At 34.0% G+C, this 23,339-nt stretch overlaps 3 long non-coding RNA genes across 4 annotated transcripts; 2 read left to right on the top strand and 1 right to left on the bottom strand.

The window, feature by feature from the left end:
- Positions 1-459: 459 nt before the first annotated feature.
- Positions 460-6,267, bottom strand: LOC127241139 (uncharacterized). The gene is made up of 3 exons (XR_007836471.1): positions 5,512-6,267; positions 4,425-4,474; positions 460-1,233 (listed from the first exon to the last, which is right to left on the bottom strand). It is a non-coding gene; the product is annotated as an uncharacterized LOC127241139 (long non-coding RNA).
- A 2,653-nt stretch (positions 6,268-8,920) lies between these two features.
- On the top strand, positions 8,921-9,989 carry LOC127241016 (uncharacterized). The gene is made up of 2 exons (XR_007836425.1): positions 8,921-9,001; positions 9,406-9,989. It is a non-coding gene; the product is annotated as an uncharacterized LOC127241016 (long non-coding RNA).
- Positions 9,990-16,913: 6,924 nt separating this feature from the next.
- LOC127241009 (uncharacterized) lies at positions 16,914-22,330 on the top strand. 2 transcript variants are annotated; one of them, XR_007836423.1, is made up of 4 exons: positions 16,914-17,199; positions 18,039-18,116; positions 21,857-21,996; positions 22,087-22,330. It is a non-coding gene; the product is annotated as an uncharacterized LOC127241009 (long non-coding RNA). The 2 variants fall into 2 exon arrangements; XR_007836424.1 differs by lacking the exons at positions 21,857-21,996; positions 22,087-22,330 and adding an exon at positions 19,165-21,848.
- Positions 22,331-23,339: the final 1,009 nt, after the last annotated feature.

The raw sequence follows: 23,339 nt of genomic DNA, 5'->3' as shown, positions 1-23,339 counted from the left end.
GTAGACCAACACCGGTGAAAACCCCTGATTTCCCAACATCATAAAAAACCATGCAAATCAAGATATATTTAGCTGAAACGATGTCTTCAGAGAACAGAGTGCTTTTCCAAAAACTAGATGAAACTTGGTTTTGTAAATAGTTTTTAGATTGAAAAAATATTAATTATGAAATAAATGACATCCAACATCGTCTTTTATATGTAAACTCCCCCACCCTATTTTTCGTAGTGTTTCAAATTGATGACCATGGTTAGAATTTTAACCATATTTAGTAGTCTACCAGACATGCTTGGAAATGTAATTGGAAAATGCCAACACATTTCAGTCACTAAAATTTTGGTTAGCTGATTTCGATTTTCTTTCAAATTTTTGCATTACATAACAATTCTGTTACCAAATCAAAGCAATGGAATAAACCAACAATTATATTGTGGGGAGTGAGGAACGGCTAGACTCTGAGTGTCATTTATTGACAAGTATTCTGGTGTACAGAGGGTGGCGAGTATTACGATGACACGCCATGATCACAAAGGATCCAATGCATAAAGCAACACATGAATAAACTCTAGGAAAGTCACCGTGTTGTCAAGGGAACACTTACATATCACCTCAAGTGATTATTAAACTAGCTAAAAAGCTGTAAATCAAGACAATAGCTCAAATGCTGTAAATCAGAACAATACAACCTAAACAATGATTATCCAAGGGCATAAAGCATCAATGGTGCTTTCGAAATACCTCGTACATCAGTTATCTGTTGTGAACCTCAAGAACTCACAAAATCAAGACAAGTATTTGTGAAAGAGGGAAGATTAAAAGAAATAACTAAAAAAAAGGTTAGTGATAAAGATATGAGGAGTGAAGGAATAATCAATACGGAGACCGATTACAGAGCGAGAGAAATGTGGGGGAAGCGAGATGGTTCAAGTAACCATTAAAGAGTGCTATGTGTGTGAGAGGATGTGTATGGATATTGGTGAAGGCGTTGATGGCTTGCACGGTGAGAGCAGTGTGTGAAAGTGGGGCACAACGGCGGGGAATCAGGGTGAATGGATGATTGTGAATGGATGCTGGTGAAATCAGCTAGGTAAATACATATATATATGTGGACATTATCCAAAAGGAAAGAAGAAAGTGGACTCAGCCCAGTAACTCATACCTGGACCAAGAGTGAAGTGATGGCTAGGCCCAATTTTAACACTCCCTCTCACTCGAAGGGCTATCATTAGCAACCTGAAACAAATCAAACAACCTGTTAAGAGTACCAAGACGGTAAAGTGACTTACTATCAAGGCTTTTTGTGACTAAATCAGCATGTTGCGCATATGAGGGAGTAAAATATATCAAAATGATGCCTTTGGAAATGTAATCCCTTACCATGTGGCAATCTACCTCAATGTGATTAGTTCTTTCATGGAACACAGGATTAGCAGCAATTTGAATAGCAGCAGTGTTATCACAATACAACTCAACAACATGCCCATGATCAATATGTAAATCATGAAGTATGCTAAGAAGCTAAGTTACTTCATCACAAGTCCAGGCCATGGCTTTATATTCAGCTTGAGCAGATGACCGAGACACAGTCGACTGCTTTTTGCTTTTAAATAAGATTAAAGAGCTCCTAAGAAACACACAGAAACCAGTGACTGGCTTTCTAGAAATTGGGCAAGAAGGGCAGTCCGAGTCATTGTAAGCTTTCAAGGTCAGATTTTCATCTTTAGAAAATAGAAGTCCTTGCCTAGGCAAGAAGGGCAGTCCGAGTCATTGACTCAAGACTTGAACACTAAAGGCTATATCAGGCCTTGTTACAGTTAAGACAACTTACCAACCAATTGTTGGTAACCAACAACACTTGATATTAAATGATCAGCTTCGCTAACAACATTATCAAGCTTTAGGTGTTGTTCCATAGGAACTAACGATGGTTTGCACCCCAATAACCCAAATTCGGAAATTAATTCAAGGGCATATTTTCGCTGAAAGGAAACAGTTCCTTTATAAAATCTAATAGTCTCTATTCCCAGAAAATAGTTCAAAACTCCTAAATCTTTGATTTTAAATTTTCCATTCAAAAAACTTTTAAACTCTGTAATCTTCTCAACATTATTTCGAGTAACAAGGATATCATCAACATAAACTACAACAGTGATAATAATATCAACTTCAGCTTTTACAGACAAAGAATAATCATGGAGAGACTGTTTGAAGCCAAATTCAATCATTGCAGATTTTAGTTTCTCATTCCACTGTCTGAGAGCTTATTTCAAACCATACAAAGACTTTTGTGAAAGACAGTGTTTGTTATGGAACATTTCTGAATACCCCTCAGGCAGTGTCATATAAACTATTTCATTGAGATCACCGTGTAAGAAAGCATTGTTCACATCTAATTGAAAAATTTCCTAACCAGAGCTAACAACAACAGAAAGAACACACCTAACAGTGGACATTTTCACCACATGTGAGAATGTCTCATTAAAATCTAATCTTTCTTTTTGACTAAAATCTTTTGCAACAAGTCTAGCCTTATACCTCCTAACTATTCCATTGGAATTGTACTTTATTTTAAACACCCATTTACACCAAATGGGTTTTCTATCCTTAGGCAAATTACAGAGGATCCAAGTTTTGTTGTCAATGAGGGCTTTTATCTAAAGATCCATAGTTTTTTTCCACTTAGGATCAAGGATAGCTTCTTTAACACTTTGAGGTTCAACTGACTTATCTAAATTAGCCAGTAATCATAGGCCGTCATTAGATAAATCAGCTGGAGGATGACACACTATACTAATGGGATACTTAGTAACAACAATTCCCATAGAAACTTGATAATCATGAAGGTAGGAAGGAAAACAATGTCTCATACTCGATTGGCACCTATTAGGACGTGCCTCAAAATTTAAATTATCTTTTTCTGTTACAGTATCAGGGTCACTACACTGATTTGTGTTGCCAACATCGGTAACACCTGGTTGTTGATTCAAAGAGGAACTTTGAATCTCATCCAAAGGTGTCACAAGATGATTACCTTCACAATTTCCAAAAAAGATCATCATAGACATCTAATGGAGAGGCAAGCATACGAGCAGGAAGAAGAGACTTATCTGCTACAACAACAGACTGGAAAAGAAATGTTGACTCATGGAAGACAACATCACAAGAGACAGAAACACAAAATGTTTCTAAATCAAGGACTTTGTAACCTTTCTTATTTTCAGCATATCCAACAAAAACACAACGTCTGGCTCTAGGATGAAATTTTTCAAAAATATTCAAATTAGTAGCATGGCACAGGCAACCAAACACCTTCATAATGTTCAATTCTAGTTTTCTCCCATAGATTACCTGGAAAAGGTTTTTCTTATCACGAAGAGGTGTTGGAAGTCTATTTATTATATGGACAGTTGTAAGCAATCAAACTCCCCAAAGAGTGACAGGACATGAGCTTTGAAACATAAGAGCTATAGCAACATTTAAGATGTGCCTATGTTTACGTTCAACAACACCATTTTGCTGAGGGCTATAGGTACAGGATATTTGATGCACTGTTTCAGATTTTTTAAAATGTTCAGAGAGAGATGAGTTTACAAATTAAGTTCCATTGTCTGATCTAAAAACCTTGACACTTCTATCAAACTTGATTTTAATTAGAGCAAAAAATTCTTTAAGACACATGAACACTTCAGATTTAGCTTCTATCAAGAAAACCAAAGTGGCACGAGAAAAATCATCAACAAGAGAGAGAAAATATTTGAAACCATCTCTGATCTCCACATGATAGGGTGCCCAGACATCACCATGAACAAGCTCAAATGGAGCTTTTGTTAAGTGAATGCTGGGAAGGAACGTAGTTATGGTTTGCTTTGACAAATGGCAAACATCACAAATTGGCTCAGTAGTACTTGACATACCAAGATCTGCCTTAAGGAGATTTGACACATCATGGGAAGGGTGTCCTAATCGCAGGTGCCATAGGGTAAGATTGTCATATGCTCCAGCATTAGAGCATATGTACAGTTCAGAACTAGATTGAGAACTCTCAAATCTGTATAGACCCCCTACAAGTTTTGCAAACCCTAAAACACTACTATCCAAAACACTTAGAATCACACAAGAATCTTTCAAGAAATTCACTGTGACAATTCCTTTAGAGGTAAGTTTACTAACATACAACAAGTTTAGATTAAACTCGGGAACAACTAAAACATCTTCTAGAATGATCTTATGACATAAATGCATCTTTCCTAGTTCAAAAGTAGTAGCAAACTTCCATGTAGGTAGGGTAACATGAATGGGGCCATTTTCAACATATTTAATATCGCACAATAATGTTCTATCAGCTACCATATGATCTGTAGCTCCAGAGTCAACAATCTAACTATTACACACAGCCACATTGCAAATTTGGGTAGGGGACATACCTGCCATATTGAGTCGAGAGGAACTAGTGCCTTTCTTCTCATGCAAGAGCCTGATCAATTCATCACAAATATCAGGTGTTAGTGAAATCTTAGTGGAGGTCACATCAGATTCACTATTACCATATTCAGTAGTGACATTATTGGCATCCATAGTTGTAGGCTTATTAACCTTAAAATTCTATTTTTTATCTGGATATCCTATCAATTGATAACACCTCTCAACTAGGTGACCTGTCCTACCACATTGTGAACATTTAAGATTTGAATTTTCTGCATTAGACTTAATTGGCCATTTCACAGCAAAAGCATCACTGCTCTTAGAAGAGGCAACATCACTACAGAGTTTCTTGTGAGATTCCTCTTGACATACTACGTTATATGCTTCCTTAATGGAAGAAGGTGGACTCATAGAAAGTATTGTATTGCGAACCACATAAAAATTATCACTTAGACCCATGAGAAACTGAACTAAATGTTTAGTTTTCTCATATCTATCTGAATAAGCTCTGGCACTACAAACACAACGATCTACATTCTTAATAGACTTTGCATGGTCCCACAACTGTTTCAGATTAGTATAGTATGTGTTTACACTATCATTTCCTTGTCTACAGTTAGCTATTTCCTTTAAAACTACATATATACTAGCTCCACTAGTACTTTCATATGTACTATTGATATCCTTCCACATCCCAGAGGTTGTTTCAAAAATACAAGAGTTCTATAAATCGACTTATTAACAGAATTCAACAACCATGACATGATTACAAGATTACACATACTCCATTTTCAGCTAAATCAGAATCTAAAGGCACAGGGACATAGCCTTCAACAAAATTAAGCTTATTCTTACCTTTTAGAGCTACAGTCATAGCTCTATTCCAGATCACAAAATTTTCACAACCAGTAAGAACACATGAGATTAAGGATATGTTTGCAGAATCCGAAGGGTGAAGATACAGTGGATCATAGTAATTAGGAACAACCAAAAAAGGATTATTAGTCATACAAGAGGTCAGACTGTTGTTTTCACCCATCGAGACAATTAAACGACACTAGAGAACTTATTGTTTTTTGTTTCCCTTACCACATAAAGTAAACAAAAGAAGAGGATGATACCTGCAAATACATAAAAAAGCAAAAAAAAAGGAGTTAACCTCGTTCTGATACCATGTTAACAAATCAAAGCAATGGAATAAACCAACAATTATATTGTGGGGGGTGAGGAACTCCTACACTCCAAGTGTCATTTATTGACAAGTATTTTGGTGTACAGAGGGCGGCGAGTATTAACATGACACGCCAAGATCAGAAATGATCCAATGCATAAAACAACACATGAATATACTCTAGGGAAGTCACCTTGTTCTCAAGGGAACACTTACATATCACCTCAAGTGATTATTAAACTAGCTGAAAAACTGTAAATCAAGACAATAGCTCAAAGGCTGTAAATCGGAACAATACAACCTAAACAATGATCATCCAAGGGCATAGATCATCAATGGTTCTTTCCAAATACCTCGTACACCACTTATTTGTTGTGAACCTCAAGAACTCACAAAATCAAGACAAGTATTTGTCAAAGAGGGAAGATCGAAATAACTAAAAAAAAAGGTTAGTGATAAAGAGATGAGGCGGAGTGAAGGAATAACCGATACAGAGACCGATTAGAGAGCTAGAGAAGCATGGGCGAAGCGAGATGGTTCAAGTAACCATTAAAGAGTGCTCTGTGTGTGAGAGGATGTGTATGGATGTTGGTGAAGGCGTCGATGGCGTGCACGGTGAGAGCAGTGTGTGAAAGTAGGGCACAACGGCGGCAAAATCAGAGTGAATGGATGGTCGTGATTGAATACTGTTGAAATCAGCTAGGTAAATACATATATATATATATATGGAGTAACCGCAAGGAAAGAAGAAAGTGGATTCAGCCCAGTAACTCATACTTGGACCAAGAATGAACTTAGGGCTAAGCCCAATTTTAATACCCCACAATTAGAATGAAATTAAATTACATTTCAAAACACACGAACCACTCGAAATACATTAATTAACATTACATTGAACGCAAAAATGAACTCTTCTACTATCCCCTATATATTTTCAAATTAGCTGTCATTAATTGTTTGATATCTAGTATGTAAAAGGAAGGTAATTATGAACTCACCATGTAGACTACCTTGAAGGAAATACCAAAAAAAATCTACAAAGTTGCTGGTAAATAAACATGAATTATTCTTTTTTTTTTTCATTTTTTGTTTACGAAGAAAATTTGCAGTCCTCAATCCGAATCCATGACTTGAAATTGGTACAAAGTTCATCAGCACCAACACAGATCCAGAAAGTGCAACTGCAGTTAGAAGTTGCCGAATGATGTGAATTCTTTCGAAGAGATAACTGTAGCCATGCCTCAATTCTTTTCAAATACATCTCATAATTCCCTGACAATAAAGTGCAACAGTGATCTATATGTATCGAGTTTATGGAGATGGAATAGATGTAATTATTAACACTCACTATAACACTCATCATGAACTCTGCGGCCCGCATGGACCAGACGTGCCTTGGTCTTCTGCAGCAACAACTCTTTTCAAGATTAAGTTCCCAAGTATTGTATCGCTACATATAGGTGCAGTGTACAAACGCATGTCCACACATACGTGTGTGTGTATATATGTGTATGTTAACATTGAAATTTCATGCATCACAAAAATACATTTGTAAATTTTTAATACATACAAAATGCATACACCGGGGAACAAGCACCAACAAAATATAGGTGTAAAGTCACCACTTTAATTGATACTGGTATTTTTCTTTTAGTTTTTTTTTTAATTTTTTGATACAGTGTGGTGAGGTTAGTGGAAAAATTGCCTTGGATTTTTGCTAATGACTTTTACAAAAATGGGGCACGTTTGTAAGAATAAATCACAAGATATTACCGATGACACTTCCATAATTAACCGTAACGAAAGTTGCAATGATCTCGTGACCCTAGATTGTTACAGAAATCATGGCATTGGCATGGTCTTTTGAATAAGAAAACCTGCAATGCGATTGAAACAATATTGTGATTGTTTGTAGGTGCAAAGATTGCAACATTGACATGTTGTAGCATTGCCATGATTCTCTCTTGTATTTCCATTACTATTGTTGTATTTTAATTCAAGTTTGGTGGGCTAACTACTTGGGAATAATGGGTGATGAGACGGTTATGAATAAACAGTGTTGTCACTAAAGCGTTAGTGTTGGTTCTGCCATTGTGTAGGTGCAGTAAATTGTAACAATATTTTCACTTACTTCATCCATCAACGGTGTTAGAAGAATTTTCATCAGTTATATTGAGTAGAGATCTAAATACTAAAGTTAGAAAGAATTACTTTGTCAAAAATTAAGAATAATTAAATAAAAAAATTAATATTTACCTTATCAATTATTCAAGGCCTTTTTTTCAATTAAATAAAAAGTTATCCATTGCCTATTAAAAGAACACAAATAACTAAATAAATAAAAGAATCATGGTACAAATTTGGCTTTTTTCTTTTTTTTTTTTTAATGATTTTTAGTTATTACTTTTTTTTTTCTTTTACATTGGATCAACTCTGTAAAGTAGTTTAAATTTTGTGTTTTTGTATCCATATGTGATTCTTGGTGATTTGATTGCCACATTACAATAAAATTTCACAACCGAAGTTATTGAGAATTAGAAATTAGTGTTCAGATTCATTAGAAAAATATAGGAATGTAGCAATCATTCTTATTGTGTTATTTTAGAAAGGATCGAAACTTTGTTTTCTTACAAAGATAGTTATTAAACTATTAGATTCATACAACACAAGGAAGAACATAAACAATCTAAGCAGAAAATTAAAGATTTACTATATATAAAACAACAACACAACAAAACAAGTTTAGTTCAAATAGGCACGGCCCTAGATTTACTTAAACATGAAAAAACCACCCTACAAACAAGAAATCAACCATATAAAAAGCCTCCAAACACAAAAGGCAACAGCCGCTCCCAATTTTTCTACTACGAAGTTTGAATTTTGTAGAAAAATTGTTATTGTGATACTTTTGATTAGTCCAATTGTTTTAACTTATGTAGTTAAGTACGGACTAATCACATATATTTTTCTTTTATAAATTCTTATTCTATTTTTTTTTTTTGTTTTTTTTGCAGGTAACAAATTTGTTTATTTCGGCAATTATGACACCTAATCACCCAAGTTTTGTGAGCTAAAAAATTAGTTGGAGGATTTGTTGAATTCTTGGGTCAACATAAAATATTGAGACCCAAAATTTTCCAATTCAATACCTAATCCCACACTTGATGCAACAAAATTTATAGCCCACCAAATACTTTGGCCCACTCCTATTTCGAGGATGAATCTAGGCCGATTGATCAAGCGTACTACAATTTGGACCCATGGACCCAACATTAATCCGAAAACCCTAAGTATAAATATACTAAACTTGGTCGACGTAATTCATTTACTCCCCTTTGCTTTCTCTCTTTGGCTGCGCAGTTTTGTTTCAACATCGTCTTGGCTCTCTTCGTTCCTTCTTGGATTCTGGTGATTTGATTTTAGCCTTTTATGGAATTGCATATTATTTTTTAGGGGATATGAGGCAACTAAATAATGTGTTTGTTGTAATTTAGTTGTATCTTGGTGGGTTAATATCTGTAGTTTTCGATTTGGGTTGTTTTCGGTGTCTGATACTATATCATCATCTTGATAGCTTAGTGTGTGATTTTGAAACAACGATTCCCATATTATTGTTTGTTTTGTTTGAATTAGTTAAATCAGTGTTAAAAGCAAATTTTCACTGGAATAGATAAAAAAATTTCCTTCAAAAGTTTCCTTCTAAAACATCAAACATTTGACTTAAATTTGTTACCTATCCAACAATGTTATGTACTCGAATATGGTGGATTCACATCACATTTTAGATTAACAAGGTGCACTTGTTGATGCAGCACTGTTACTTTGGCTCCGAGACATTAAGTTGTCCTCAAGTCATATGCATTTCTACTGTCCTTTTTGGACAGTACACTCTACGCTTCCGACAATATCTGAAATGCACCTTCTGCCCCTACTGACTTGTTCTTGTCAGGGTACAGCGAGAGGGCCATTCTTCGGTAATGTCTCTTCAGTGTATCATCATCAACCGATGAATCAACCCCCATTATGCCGTCGTATATCTTGTGGCTGCTAGCGATGTATATTTGGATGATCTCAATCAACTGCGACAACCCATCCAGTCCTGGAAAGAGGCTGTGAGCCCTTAAAGCCAACCTCTTGGCTCCCTGAAAGTCTCTTTCTAGAAATTTATTTTCAGCCATCTCTTTGGCTCTTATGGTTTCATCTTTGTTGCATTCTATTTTTTACTCTTTCTTTATTCACGTCAAACATTGTACTCATAGTTAACAAGAGCACATATAAGAACAAGGAAAAAAGGATTTGATATATTAAAGCATATATGATCTACTGCATAATCGATTTATAACAATCGATGAATAATCTTGGAGGAAAATTAGCATTCAATGCTTGTTCTGAGATACATCGAGTTACTATTTTATTTTCTTCCCATATACAGCTTCATTTACGAAATTATATTAACATCCATATCCTCAAATTACATGTTTTCAAATATTTTATAATCCCATGGTTTGAATCATCTATTATTGAATGCAAGCTTCCAGATTATACAATGATCTGTGCCTTCTAAGTAATAGTTCAAAACTTAAAACTGTAATTTTCAACATGTTCAAAGATTTTTGAGATGTAATTGCAGCCTTGAAATCCAATCTCCCAAACAACTTATTGAGAGGCACAAAATTTGTACCTTCTTGCCCAAAAAAATTAAAAACCTAAAAATCATTTGTCATTCAAATTAAATTTGTTGTCAATCGGATGCAAGCGAATAACATAAACGGAAAAGAAGAGAAAAAGATGGGGAAACCTGAAGAAGAATATTAAAAAATTGACAAAACCCCATGAAAGGAACATTGTTGTTAACCAAAAAAGACCCTAATTTCTGAAAATATTCAAAACGCTAGCTACAAAATCAAACGATCTCTCACAAACTGTGACAATTCACTACCAAGATTATTGAGTGCGATCACGTTATTACCACAAAAGAACATATTGATTCAGAAAACCTTTCAAACATCAAAAATTACCTTCTTTTAAAGCAATGTGTTAACTACACGGCGCTACTAAAAGAATTGCTGCTCTGCGAATTTAGAACTTGAAGATTTTTTAATACCCAAAAACTGTCTTCGGAAAACAGAGAAGTGTTTTCCGGAACTCCTGGTAACTATTTCTTTTATATTTAAAAAATATATATATTATGCAGAAACTTAGTTACTTGCAAACTCTGTCCACCATTTCTGTGGCAATGTTTTAAATCCGTGATCAGGGTTAAACTTTTAACCATAGTTAGTAGTATTCCAAAGTAGCTTAGAAGTAGAATTGGAAAATGCCAACACATTTTAGTCCCTAAAATCTTGCTTATCTGGTTTTCATTATCTTTTAAATTTCTCAGTAGTTAGAATTCCACAGTTATAATCAATCTGGTATATTCAATTAAGATTTTGTAAAATTTTATACTTTTAAAATCTGTGTTTTAAAATGAGGAGGTATTGAATTCAATTTTAAATTTTTTTTTAATATCTGTATTCAACAATCATGAATTTTAAGAGTAAGTGGATTTTAATGTAAAATTATGAAAAAAATGTACAGTATAAAATCTATCTTGATAAGCAGAGATTTTGATGAATTTTTAAAATATATAATAATAATAATAATAATAATAATAATAATAATAATAATGATGATAAATATTATGATAATAATTATTACTATTGTTATAATCTCTTCATAAAATATTAATAATTTCAAATTTTAAAATATAATAGCAAATTATTAGCAATTTTTTTAAAAATATATATATTTTTAATTGAAATTTTAAATTAATTCTTTTTTTTTTTTATGAATTGAATCCAAGTCACTCTATTGTCATTTCACATCAAATTTTTTAAATTAGTAATACATATACTCATAATAAAATTATGCTAAAATTCTAAGCAATTAAAAAAAATTAATATATTGAATAATATTATAATAAAAATTATAAAATTAAAAATACTAATATATAAAAATAGTATTATGCTATAATTATTATACATTATTATATATATATATATTATATAATGGTGATGGAGATGAAGATGAAAATGAAGATAATGAAGATAAAAATAATAAATAATTTAATGTATTTTTTAGATATATTATACTTTTGTATTTTTATTTAATTATTTAAAAAAATTTTATCTGCAAATGTATTTCATATAAATTTATACATTTAATATAAATCAATAAAAATAATAATAATTACAATCCTATGAAATCTTTATAAATTTATAATCAGTCAAATCAAATCTATAAAACTCATTTAAATAAATACATAAAATTCATCAAACTCTATATAGACTTTGTGGATATTATAAATTCACATAAATCTATAAATTTTATAAAATCTAATATAATAGAATAGAATCTCAAATAATGAATGCCCCTTGGTTTCGTAACTATTTTTTATATTTTTAAAAAAATATATATTATGGAGAAACTTTGTTACTTGTAAACTCCGTCCACCATTTTTACGGCAATTTTCAAATCTGTGACCTGGATCAAACTTTTAACCATTGTTAGTAATCTTCCAAAGTAGCTTAGAAGTATAATTGGAAAATATCAGAGTACATTTCAGTTACTAAAATTTTGGTTATTTGCTTTTTATTGTCTTTCAAATTTGTGCATCACATAATACTACTCCACAATTATAATGAAATTAAATTACATAGGTAAACAATGAAAATCTTCAAATACATTAATTAACACTGCACTAAACGCTCAAATAAACTTTCCTACTATCCACTATATATATATTTTTAAATTAGTTGTCATTAATAATTTATGTTTGGTAAAAGGATGACAATGATTAACTCACCATGTATATTACTTGCAAGAAATTATCACAAGAATCCGTTAAAGTTGTTGATAAAAATACATAAATCTTTTGTTTTAAGAAAACTGGCAGTCCTTGATCCGGATCCATTATATAAAAATCGTACAAATTTGATTGACACCTTTGCAGAGTTGGCAAAAAAACTTGCAGTTTGAACTTTTGAAGAGATAAGACGTAGCCATGCCTCAAGTATTTCAAATACATTGCATAATTCTATGACAATAAAGTGCAATTTAACATTAAATTCCCAAGTACTATCTCGCTATTTATAAGTGTAGTGTGCACATGCATGTGCTCTCATACGTGTAAATACATGTATGTTCACATTGTAATCTATTACAACACGAGAATGGATTGTACATTTATACAACATAGATAGTTCATATATCCGGAAAACAACCACCACACAAAAAATTAAGGTGTAAAGTAGTCATTTTAGTGCATGTTGGTGTTTTTTTATCTTCATTTGTTGTAAATGAAACCATAGGTGGGAAGAAAATAAATACTACCTCCGTCCCACATACCGTGTCTGCTACACTGTAGACACGGTATTTTAGAAGGGGTATAATTAGTAAATAATTATCCGATAATATAAATAATTATAAATTAAGATTAAGATAACTGATTAGTTTAATTAAAATTTTTTTAAAAAATTAAAAAGTTTAAAATGAGATTAAAGTGTGTAATCATTTTCCAAAAAACGGAAGTGACACGGTATGTGGGATGGACAGAAACGGCAACGTGGACATGGTATGTGGGACGGAGGGAGTAGTATTTTGACATTGCTATACCATGTAAAGGAGCCGACATGTTGTAGAACTAGCACAAAATACTAATTTTCCTGGAAGATTATTTACTTATAGAGGAGATATTTAATCACATTATTTGTCAAATATATCCGGATTGTTATACCTTAATTATGCATTTGATATATGCTTTAGTTTTTTTAGGTTTTCTTTTTTCCTTTTCCTCGTACGTGCACTCGTTAACTATAAATGCAGTTTTTTTTTTTTTTTTTTGTGAAAAATGGCCGAAACTGAAATGCGACAAGGATGAAGCAAGAAGACAAAAAGAGATGCAATACAAAAAAAAATCAATTTTTGCTACGGTATATTTCTGTAGCAAAATGATTCTAGGCATAGCAAACACAAATCAACTACAGAAACTGTGACACACTTTATTTTATAGCATCTTATTTGTTATAACTATTTGCTACGATATTTCATAGCAAAATTTTGTGACATAAAATTATGACAAAATGCGTAACAAACTTTTTTTGCGATAAATATTTTCTACAGCATTCCGTAACAAATTGTTAGAGTAGTATTTGTTATTTATAGCAAATTGCTAGGGTTGTATTGGAGGAATCCCATGAACTAAGATGACGCCACAACTGATCAGTGTTGTTTCTGTTGTTAATTGAGTTATTCTTGTGGTTTCCTTATGTAATATTGGAATTTTAGCATATTAATGTATATGTGTCTATATGGTTTTAGTTTAACGGATCTAATATGAAATATCAATTGCACAAAATGGATATGGAAATGAATTAAATGTCTCATTGCCGTCATTTGTGCCTGAAAGCTTGAAAATAGAAAAAAATATATTATTTACAATTTGGGTATACGTATATATATACATAGAATCTAATTATATATGGAGTAATATATATATATATATAGTTACAGTCTTCACAAAAGATTAATTTAAAAGGTGTGTCTATGTTAATAGGTATCTGCATGAATTGAAAAAGTACTTCATAAGTGAAAGGGTGCTTAGTAGAGGACACCTGCACGCATAATTCATAGAAATTAATTCCATTCACCAACTGAAATTTATTTTCTGGAATGTAGAAATCTCTTTGCAGGAATATACACACAATCCAGAAATCTTCAACATTATTATTAATTATTTTCCAAGTTCTATTATCTTCAACATTATTTTCACAACTAATTCAATTACCATTAATTCAAATTCAATTTAATTTTCCATCAAATGCCTCCGGTAAATTGAATTTGCTCTTGACTCCCAAAGCAGCAACATTTCTTGAGAAATCGGGCCCACCAAGCGGTTTGGGGAAGATATCGGCCAACTGCACTTCGCTTGGGCAATATGTAATGTCAATTTCACCTTCATTAACAAGATCCCCTAAGAAGTGAAACTAAGACAGATATGTTTTGATCTTCCATGAAAGACCGGATCTTTGGAAATAGAGATAGTCGATTTATTGTCACAGAACAATGTTGTATGACCATGCTCCTTGAAGCTCAAACTCTCAAGGATTCCTCTAAGCCACACAATTTGACTCCCAGCCAAAGATGCCGCTATGTACTCCGATTCGGTGGTGGAAAGTACCACAATTGGTTGTTTCTTTGAACTCCATGAAACAATTCCACCTCCAAGATTAAACACATAGCCAGATGTACTTCGAGAATCATCACAGCTTCCTCCCAAGTCACTATCTGTATAGCCAACAAATTTGATGGGAACGTTAGCTTCATAATATATGCCATAATCCAATTTCCCTTTCACGTACCTTAAAATTCTTTTGGCAGCCTCCGAATGATTCGAGAATGGCTTCTCCATGAATCTGCTAACGAAGCTCACAGCGAATAAAACCATGACATGTCCGTGACTTTATACAAATAGATGTTTTCTTTTACAATCTTGTTAAACGTTATGTTTTTCTCTTTTATCTAAATAGTAGACTTGAAGATTAGATTTAAATAAATCAACTAATTGAGTTTGAGTAATAAAAAAAAAATGATATTTGTTATTTTTTTCATTAATTTTTATCTTATATAGTACCCTTAAACCATTCTATCTAAGGCAAAAATCTCATTCAAACAATGAATGAAATAGTTATGTTAACATTAATAATATTAAAACAAAAACTTTTGTAAACCAATACTATTTTATGCTTTTATTTTTAATCACAACTTCTTCAACTATCTCGATTATCATGCTTGATATTCACCATGTATTATACATATCCATATATGTTTACATATATTGTTTTAGCAGTGATTATAGCGAATATAGAATTACAAGATGAATTTCAATCTTAAGCTATAAACAACAAAGATACTTTTGCAAGAAAATTTCTAACAAAACATTATACAACTAATAAAATAAGACTGCACTCAACAATATTCAACATAATATATATACATATATATTTGAAGCTTGGAACAATCATATAAATCTCAGAATGTTTAATATGTTTATTAAGAAAACACATAAATAGGCGTAAGGGGTCACAAAAATTTTGATATCCGCTTCAAGGAAACTAACGAACAAATGCAATGAACATGCTATTTGCAGCGGAAAAATAAGAAAAAGGAAAAACGTAGCTATGGTAGTCTATTGTGATGTTGTGATGCAAAGTAAATGAACCATAAAATTTATAGTGGAGAAACGTTGGTAAACATAATCATTGAGTATCTATTCCTTTTAATAACCTCAGATTTTTCATTATCATTTTAGTAAACATAACATAAATTTTAATTTTGTACGATAATAGAATATCGACAAAGATAATGAAAATAAAAAAGTGCAAATAAACACGCAAAACGGAAAATATCAATTGGTTTATGCACATATATATTTATATGAAATCTAGAAGGTGTTTATTAAATGCGAAATCAAAATAAAATATAAGTGTAGAAATTTATATATTGTTAATTTAAGTAAATAAGCCAATTGAATTCAAAGAAAATGCATGTAATTATTTAAAAGAACATGAGTATGGTCTGTTGTATTTCTTCTTTCCCTCTTGCCCTATTTTTTATTTGTCTTCTTTCGATTTTCAATTTTTAATTATTTATTAGATTGTTTTCTTACAAAATGAGATGCATGCACATAACTTATTTTTCAGTCAACCAGCTCTTTTTACTTCCAGGTAATCAACCTCTTTCTATAGCCAGGACATGTTGAAGGATCAAAGTTTGAACCCAAACCAATATGCGTCTTTCCAGCGATTTGACCATTGTCAGAAAATGTACTTTTTGTACGTTCAGAAAAAGGCTAAATGTCATTAAAAAGGCTTTCACTACCACAAAAATGATAAATTATCTTGAAACATTACTCAAAAAATGGCTATTGTAGCGAATCGTAGTGGCTACAAATTTTCTGTTACAAAAGCTATTTTTTATTCCGGATATTACCGTAACAAATGGTATTTTCGATTTGGTCAACATCTTTTCTTTTCTTGCTGTATTTTTTTGTTACAACTACAATAATTTTATTTTAAATTTCAAACTAAATCTAAAATAATATATCATATTTACATATATATATACTGTCATATATAATAGATACATAATACTTATATATTAATGTATACAAATTAATATTAGAATAATTATTTATTTAAAAATAAAAGTATTATATACATTAAAAAAAATAATAAAATTCTCAACCTATTACACATAACCCTAATCATTAATCGCGGAGCCCCCTCTACTTTCCTCTTTCTTTCTTGCTTTGTTCGTCTTGTATTTCTTCTTCTTCTTCTTTCTCTTTTGTTTTCTTCTTCTTCTTCCTTCGTCTTCTGGTTCGTAATCTTCTTCTTCGTCTTCTTCTTCTTCGTCATCGTCGTCTTCTTCTTAGTGTTCTTCTTTACCGACCGGCTGTCCTCCGGCCTACACCCCTAACAGTGCACCGCCTCACCGTCTTCGACCGTCGACCGCGCTCCACTGCTGCCTGCGGACGTCCTCAAACGCAAACCCTAGCTTTTCCCGTAAGTTTGGATTTATTTAATTTTGTTTATTTTTGCATTTTTTTACTAGTTAGGATTTTCATTTTTTAATTTTTGTTTGTAATGTTAGATTTCTGGCTTATAATTGTTACATAGATGATGAGTGATTTTGTAATTAAATGGTTCGTCTTGACACTACTTGATTCTTAGATCCATTCCTCTTGTGCGTTACTTTAGGTCTGACAAATAGCATTTGCCGGAAAGAAATAATTCAGACATTTTTAATTTACAAACAGAGTATAACTCATTACTAGGCAACTAGATATAATATTTTTAGTTCTAACATAAGTTTAAATGGGAAGTTTGTTCATGGCATGTCAAATTGTTCCTGAACCACGTGATAGCATAAATTTTATTTTTACAGGTAAAATTTACTATATAGTTGGTGGAGGAAGAACACATTTATAAGTTTATATATATGTGTATTGTTTGTATGAATTAATATTGCAACCACAAATGGGGAGGGTTGGGTACATCAACCACAAGAATTACTTGGAATATAAGGTTTGGGGACCACCTCCAAATCTAAATCCAACTGCCACCACATCAATTGATTTCTTCTTCAAACAGCTTTTGTATATATGTATATATATATATGTGTGTAAGAACATAGTGGTGCATTCTACTGTAGTTCCTATTCCGTGCTGATAAAGCACAACAACTACCAAAAGTCCAGTCTAAATATACTATCATCACTTATATGTATAATATTGTTTGTGTATTTTCTGTTACTCGGTATTGCTTTATAAAGTGTTTTGCTGATTCTTCGATCTACTAATATGTATTATGGATAACATGAGACCGTCTTTGAAATTGAATAGGTGTGTGATACCCGCCATTGAGGGACACCGTACTTTTGTGCATAATTCTAAGCGGCGATCCAAGCTTGCTGCATAATAGTAAGTTATTCATGCATCCATAGTATATCACATTACTTGTATAGTTTGTATGATATGAACATTTGAATTATAGTGCTGATATCCTATTTTTAGTTCAATACTACTATTATCCGTTTTTATATAGGCCGAGAGCAAGTTAGTATTAATAATGCATGTCTCGTGTATTAATTAATTTTGCATTGTATTATTTCGGGCAAGTCATGTTGTTTCATACTCACCTCTCTTGCAATGTTCTAACCGCACCGATGGAAGGTCAGAGACGCCGGGTACTGATGTCCATAACCCATTGACAGTTAGTAATTTTTTGTGGCTAATTTTATTTGTATTTCTTAACTGAATCACCCTTTAGATAAAAAATTCCACTACTAATACATCACTACCACCTGAGAACATGCATGTAGATTATAAGATTGACATATGATAACGTTTTTCATGTAGATCGGGTCTCGTGTTCTTCTCATATCTCGTAGTTTGGAAAAATGCGTTATTGGTTAGGGCGTGTTGCTATCCGATCCTACCCCAGGTTTTTGGTCAACCTAGTTATATTCTCTATATGAAATCGGTTTTGGTTGCAACTGTTTTGAGTAACGCATCTTCTATGGCTATTAGTGAGTCAAAATAGTAATACATGATATTATGACAATGCTATTCATGTGGAACTGTAATTGGGTGGTTGATGTGGTGCAAGGGGATCAACCCTTGCAAGTTTATCATCGACGGAGACGGGCATGAACCCATATTCCGTGGGTTAAGTTTATCTGAAATTCAAATTTCAATTTCTAATTCATTAGATTTAATTTTAATTATTGTCTTTAATTTCAATTTATTGTCATTTATTCTATTTCTAAATTTGGAATTGCTTAGTATAAATCCTTACCTTAGGACTTTTGGGGGATTATGGATGAAATAAATTATTGATGAATTATCCGTTTGAGAATGATAATTGGGGGAACACACTATTCTTCTTGTTCTATTTCTAACAATTGCTCTGACCTGCCGGATCCGTTTCCGTCTGGATGGTTGTGTCGCACGGGGAACGTCTGACCAGATTGGAGTCAGATCAGAATGAAATCACAGAAAAGATGGATGCGCAAGATGCGAAGTTAGATGCGCAGGGACTGAAGTTGGATGTGCAGGCGGCGCAACTGGCCGATATTGCGGCATCCCTGGCAGCCTTGACGGCGGTACTATCTCTTCCGCAGCCGGCTGTCCAGCCAGTGAATGGAACACCACTGCAGGAGAAGGCGCCGGGGGTGGCAGAAGATGAGACGAGCGCAGCCAGTGGACAGCAAGGGGGCATGCCGCAACCGGGTGGCAATGCGGCGACAGCCGCATGGGCGACAGGAGCACGGGGCGAAGGGGAGCGCATGACACACAGTAGGATGATAACGCAGTTGCCGTCCTTTTCCTGAGATGATCCAATCTGCTGGGTGGCGAGGGATGAACAACAATTTGAGATTTACTGCAGATCATCAAAGCGGAAGATAGCAATGGCGTGGTCGCAATGGAAGGACCGGCATTATATTGGGTGACATGGCTACGCACACGTCACCCGGGGCTGCCATGGGAGGAATTCACCCATGCACTAGTGGCGCGGTTTGACACGCGTTTTAAGGGCAACTGTTTCGAGTGACTGTCAGAAGTGAAGCAACATGGAACGGTGGATGAGTATATATCGCTCTTTGTTCAATTGGCAAGTCAAGTTCCGGGATTGTCGGAGGCGCACTACTTGGGGTATTTTATGAGTGGCCTAAAGGGTTCAATTCGGGGCTCACTTCGTCTGCTACGGCCCACTGATTTGGAGACCGCGATGGAGTTGTCCAGGGACATCGAAGATAACCTGGGTTTGCAAAATGACAAACAAGGGAGCCAGACAGTTAGTAACTTTGGAAACCGTTAGTGGGGGTTTTCCCGATCATCAGGCGGCGGTCCAATTTCTGGAAATATGAGCAATATGAGTGGTAATAGCCCAAGGGTTGGAAACCAGACTGTGGGTATGAGCTCAATGTCATCTGGACAGTCTACGGCACGTTCTCGGTTCACCCGACTTTCACCCAAGTTATTGGAGGAACTACGTGCAAAAGGATTGTGTTTTCGTTGCAAAAAGCCATTCTCGCCGGGGCATGATTGTCCCCTCAAACAACTACGGGTATTAATCGCTGAGGAAGACGAGGAGTTAGCTCTCCACCAGTATGAATATTATGAGGTGACCGGTCTAGAAGGAGGCGAAGAGGAATAGGCAAGAGAGTTGAGGGACTTGCCACTGTATTCGATGACTGGGGTGATGTTTAGTCTTCGCACGATGCGGTTACGGGGCATAGTTCAGGGCACGGAGATAACCGTATTAATCGACGGTGGAGCGAGCCACAACTTTATATGTTCTTCTTTAATTGACAGATTGGCGCTGCGCCCAAAATCGACCGGAAAATTCGGAGTCAAAATGGGAGATGGTCGTCGGAAGGAATCAGAAGGGATGTGTCGGCATTTAGCCATCGGACTACAGGGATGTGAGGCGGTGGCAGACTGCTACGTATTTTCCTTAGGGGGTGTGGAAGTTATCTTGGGTATTGTGTGGCTCGCCGCACTTGGAGAAATTGTTCATAATTGGGCAAAACTTTCCATGAGCTTTAAGGGAACTACCGGTCAAGTGAAGCTAAGGGGGGACCCAATGTTGTGTCGAACTCTTGTAGAGGGAGATTTACCGCCATGTTCGGAATTGCCTGTATAGTCGGTGTTTAAACCTGCAGAGGTTTTAGCGCAACAAGTAGTTCAAAAGGATGGGGCCCTTGTTGAGCAATTGTTGGTTAAGTGGAGTGGACAATCATTGGATGATGCTACTTTGATATCCCGTCCTGACTTCTTGGGATACTTCACAAACTTCAACCTTGAGGACAAGGTTATTTCCAAGGGGATAAAATTGATGTGGTGCAAGGGGATCAGCCCTTGCAAGTTTATCATCGACGGAGACGGGCATGAACCCACCTTCCGTGGGTTAAGTTTATCCGAAATTCAAATTTTAATTTCTAATTTATTAGCTTTAATTTTAATTTATTGTCTTTAAATTAAATTTATTTTCATTTATTCTATCTCTAAATTTGGAATTGCGTACCATAAATCCCTAACTTAGGACTTTTGGGGGATTATGGATGAAATAAATTATTGATGAATTATCCGTTTGAGAAGGATAATTGGGGGAACACACTGTTCTTGTTCTATTTCTAACCGTGGTTGTTTGCCCCGTATGACCTTGTTGGGTAGCATATAAATCTATATTTAAATATTTTTGTAGAGGCCGGTGAGTGACAGGATTTTATCCCCGAACCACTTTAATTTTTGATCTAATTTATGTGTTTGGTATTTGGCTACATTAACACTCAATTAATTGTTTTTTTTTTAAATTGATCATGTTTAAGTTGGTTGTTTAAACAAACAGCTTTCACACGTATCAAATAAATTGAGCACGTTGTTGGTTGTTTATACTTGTGGGGTTGTATAGATGTTGGTCCGGGTGTCATCGAGATAGGATCCATGCTATAATTATACTTATATTGATTTATGTTTTACAATTTTGATTACGTTGTTGTATGGATGGTTAAATTAGGCAAATCATCTCCGACTTTTTCTCTTACGAATACTATAATGTTTTACTTAATATCTTTAATATTTTATATTGATTAAATATTTCATGAGGTTTGTTTTCTTTCCGATAATATGCACATGTTTTCTTTATATGTCCGTAGGTAACACCGTTGACATAGTGAGGGTTTTTTTCACAATTGCTACCGTTCCAGAGACTACGCTCATTCTACGGATAACATATGGAGCACAAACACTTGGTGAGGTTGTCCGCGTTGAGCCAATCGACTGGACATTCAAAGATGTATGCAACCATATTTACAAGACTTTCTATTGGATTACAACTTAACCATATTGCAAATAAATTCTTATATAATTTTGCACAATTTGACAGCTTTTCGTCGCCTGAAACTGTGGTGTGTGTTTACATTGACGCTCCATGGGGCTTTGCAGCATGGCACGCAATTCTATGATGATTGACTTTTGTTTGTGGATTGATGCTAACTAAGTCCTTTATGTTGGTTGAACTTGTTATCTCTGCTATATTTTGTGTGTTTGTTGCTATGTTTTGTCGTATATGTAAGGCTATATTGCGTAATATTTATGTTCCTAGACAGTGCCTACTTGCTACAACTGATGGTGATACAGAATTTATGTAATATTTTTATATTTTGTAATGTCACTTGGCAGTATTTTCTCATATCGTACAGGTTTTTCGGTTCCGATACCAATTTTTTTAGGTTATTACTGAAAAAATACGGATACCTTTTTTGTTACGAAAAATTGGCCGTTACAAATACTGGTACAAAAAATATTAACTAGTTTTTTGACAACCAGCTATTGTATCGAAATTAGTACCGTAACAAAAACCATTACAAATGGATGAGCATTTATTGTAACGATTGTTTTATAACGATAAACGGCCGATACAAAAAAATCGAAAGTACAATGCTAGCGTTACAAACATTGTTACAATAAAGGCGTTGACTGCCCATTTTCTATTGCGGAAAAAGTCGGTACAGAGACTTTTTGTAGCTCGAGTATATGCATCGGTCAAAATTCGGTACAAAATCATTACAAATAGCTTTTTGTAACCAAAAAATGCCATTTGTGGCGGTTATTGAACTACAACAAATAGCCATTTTTTTAGTAGTGTATGTTATGTTCTTTACGTTGTTCGTTTGAAAAATTTGTTTGTACAATACTATATAGTCGTCACACTTTTTTCTTAGAAAATGTAAAAACATCGTTCAGTTCTAAGGAATTAAAGCAGAAGGTGTCTGAAAACTTTACTGATGATCAAACTTATGGTTTTGTTGCTCGAGGTGGATCGAGTTCGACAAATAACAAAGACAGATCTGCATAAAATTACAGACACTACCAGAAAATTAGGCTATAGTTGCGGTAAAAAAAGTCAGTAGGAATTAATGTCATTACTTCAAAGAAGAAGCTCACTTGAAAGATAAATGTCCAAAACTTAAAAGGTAAGAAAAGTATTTCCGACTCCTTAACCTCTAAGGATTCGGTTTGCGTTGCCAAGGAAAATATAGAATATGAAAAATTTCTTCCAGTATCAAATGGGTTAGTTAATGACAGTTGGGTACTTAATTCGGATAGCTCCTATCATATGTGTTGTAATATAGATTG

The sequence above is a fragment of the Andrographis paniculata genome, unplaced genomic scaffold (genome assembly GCF_009805555.1).
Source record: "Andrographis paniculata isolate CXL003 unplaced genomic scaffold, ASM980555v1 Contig80END, whole genome shotgun sequence".
Taxonomy (NCBI): Eukaryota; Viridiplantae; Streptophyta; class Magnoliopsida; order Lamiales; family Acanthaceae; genus Andrographis; species Andrographis paniculata.
This window is presented reverse-complemented; position numbering and strand designations above follow the sequence as displayed.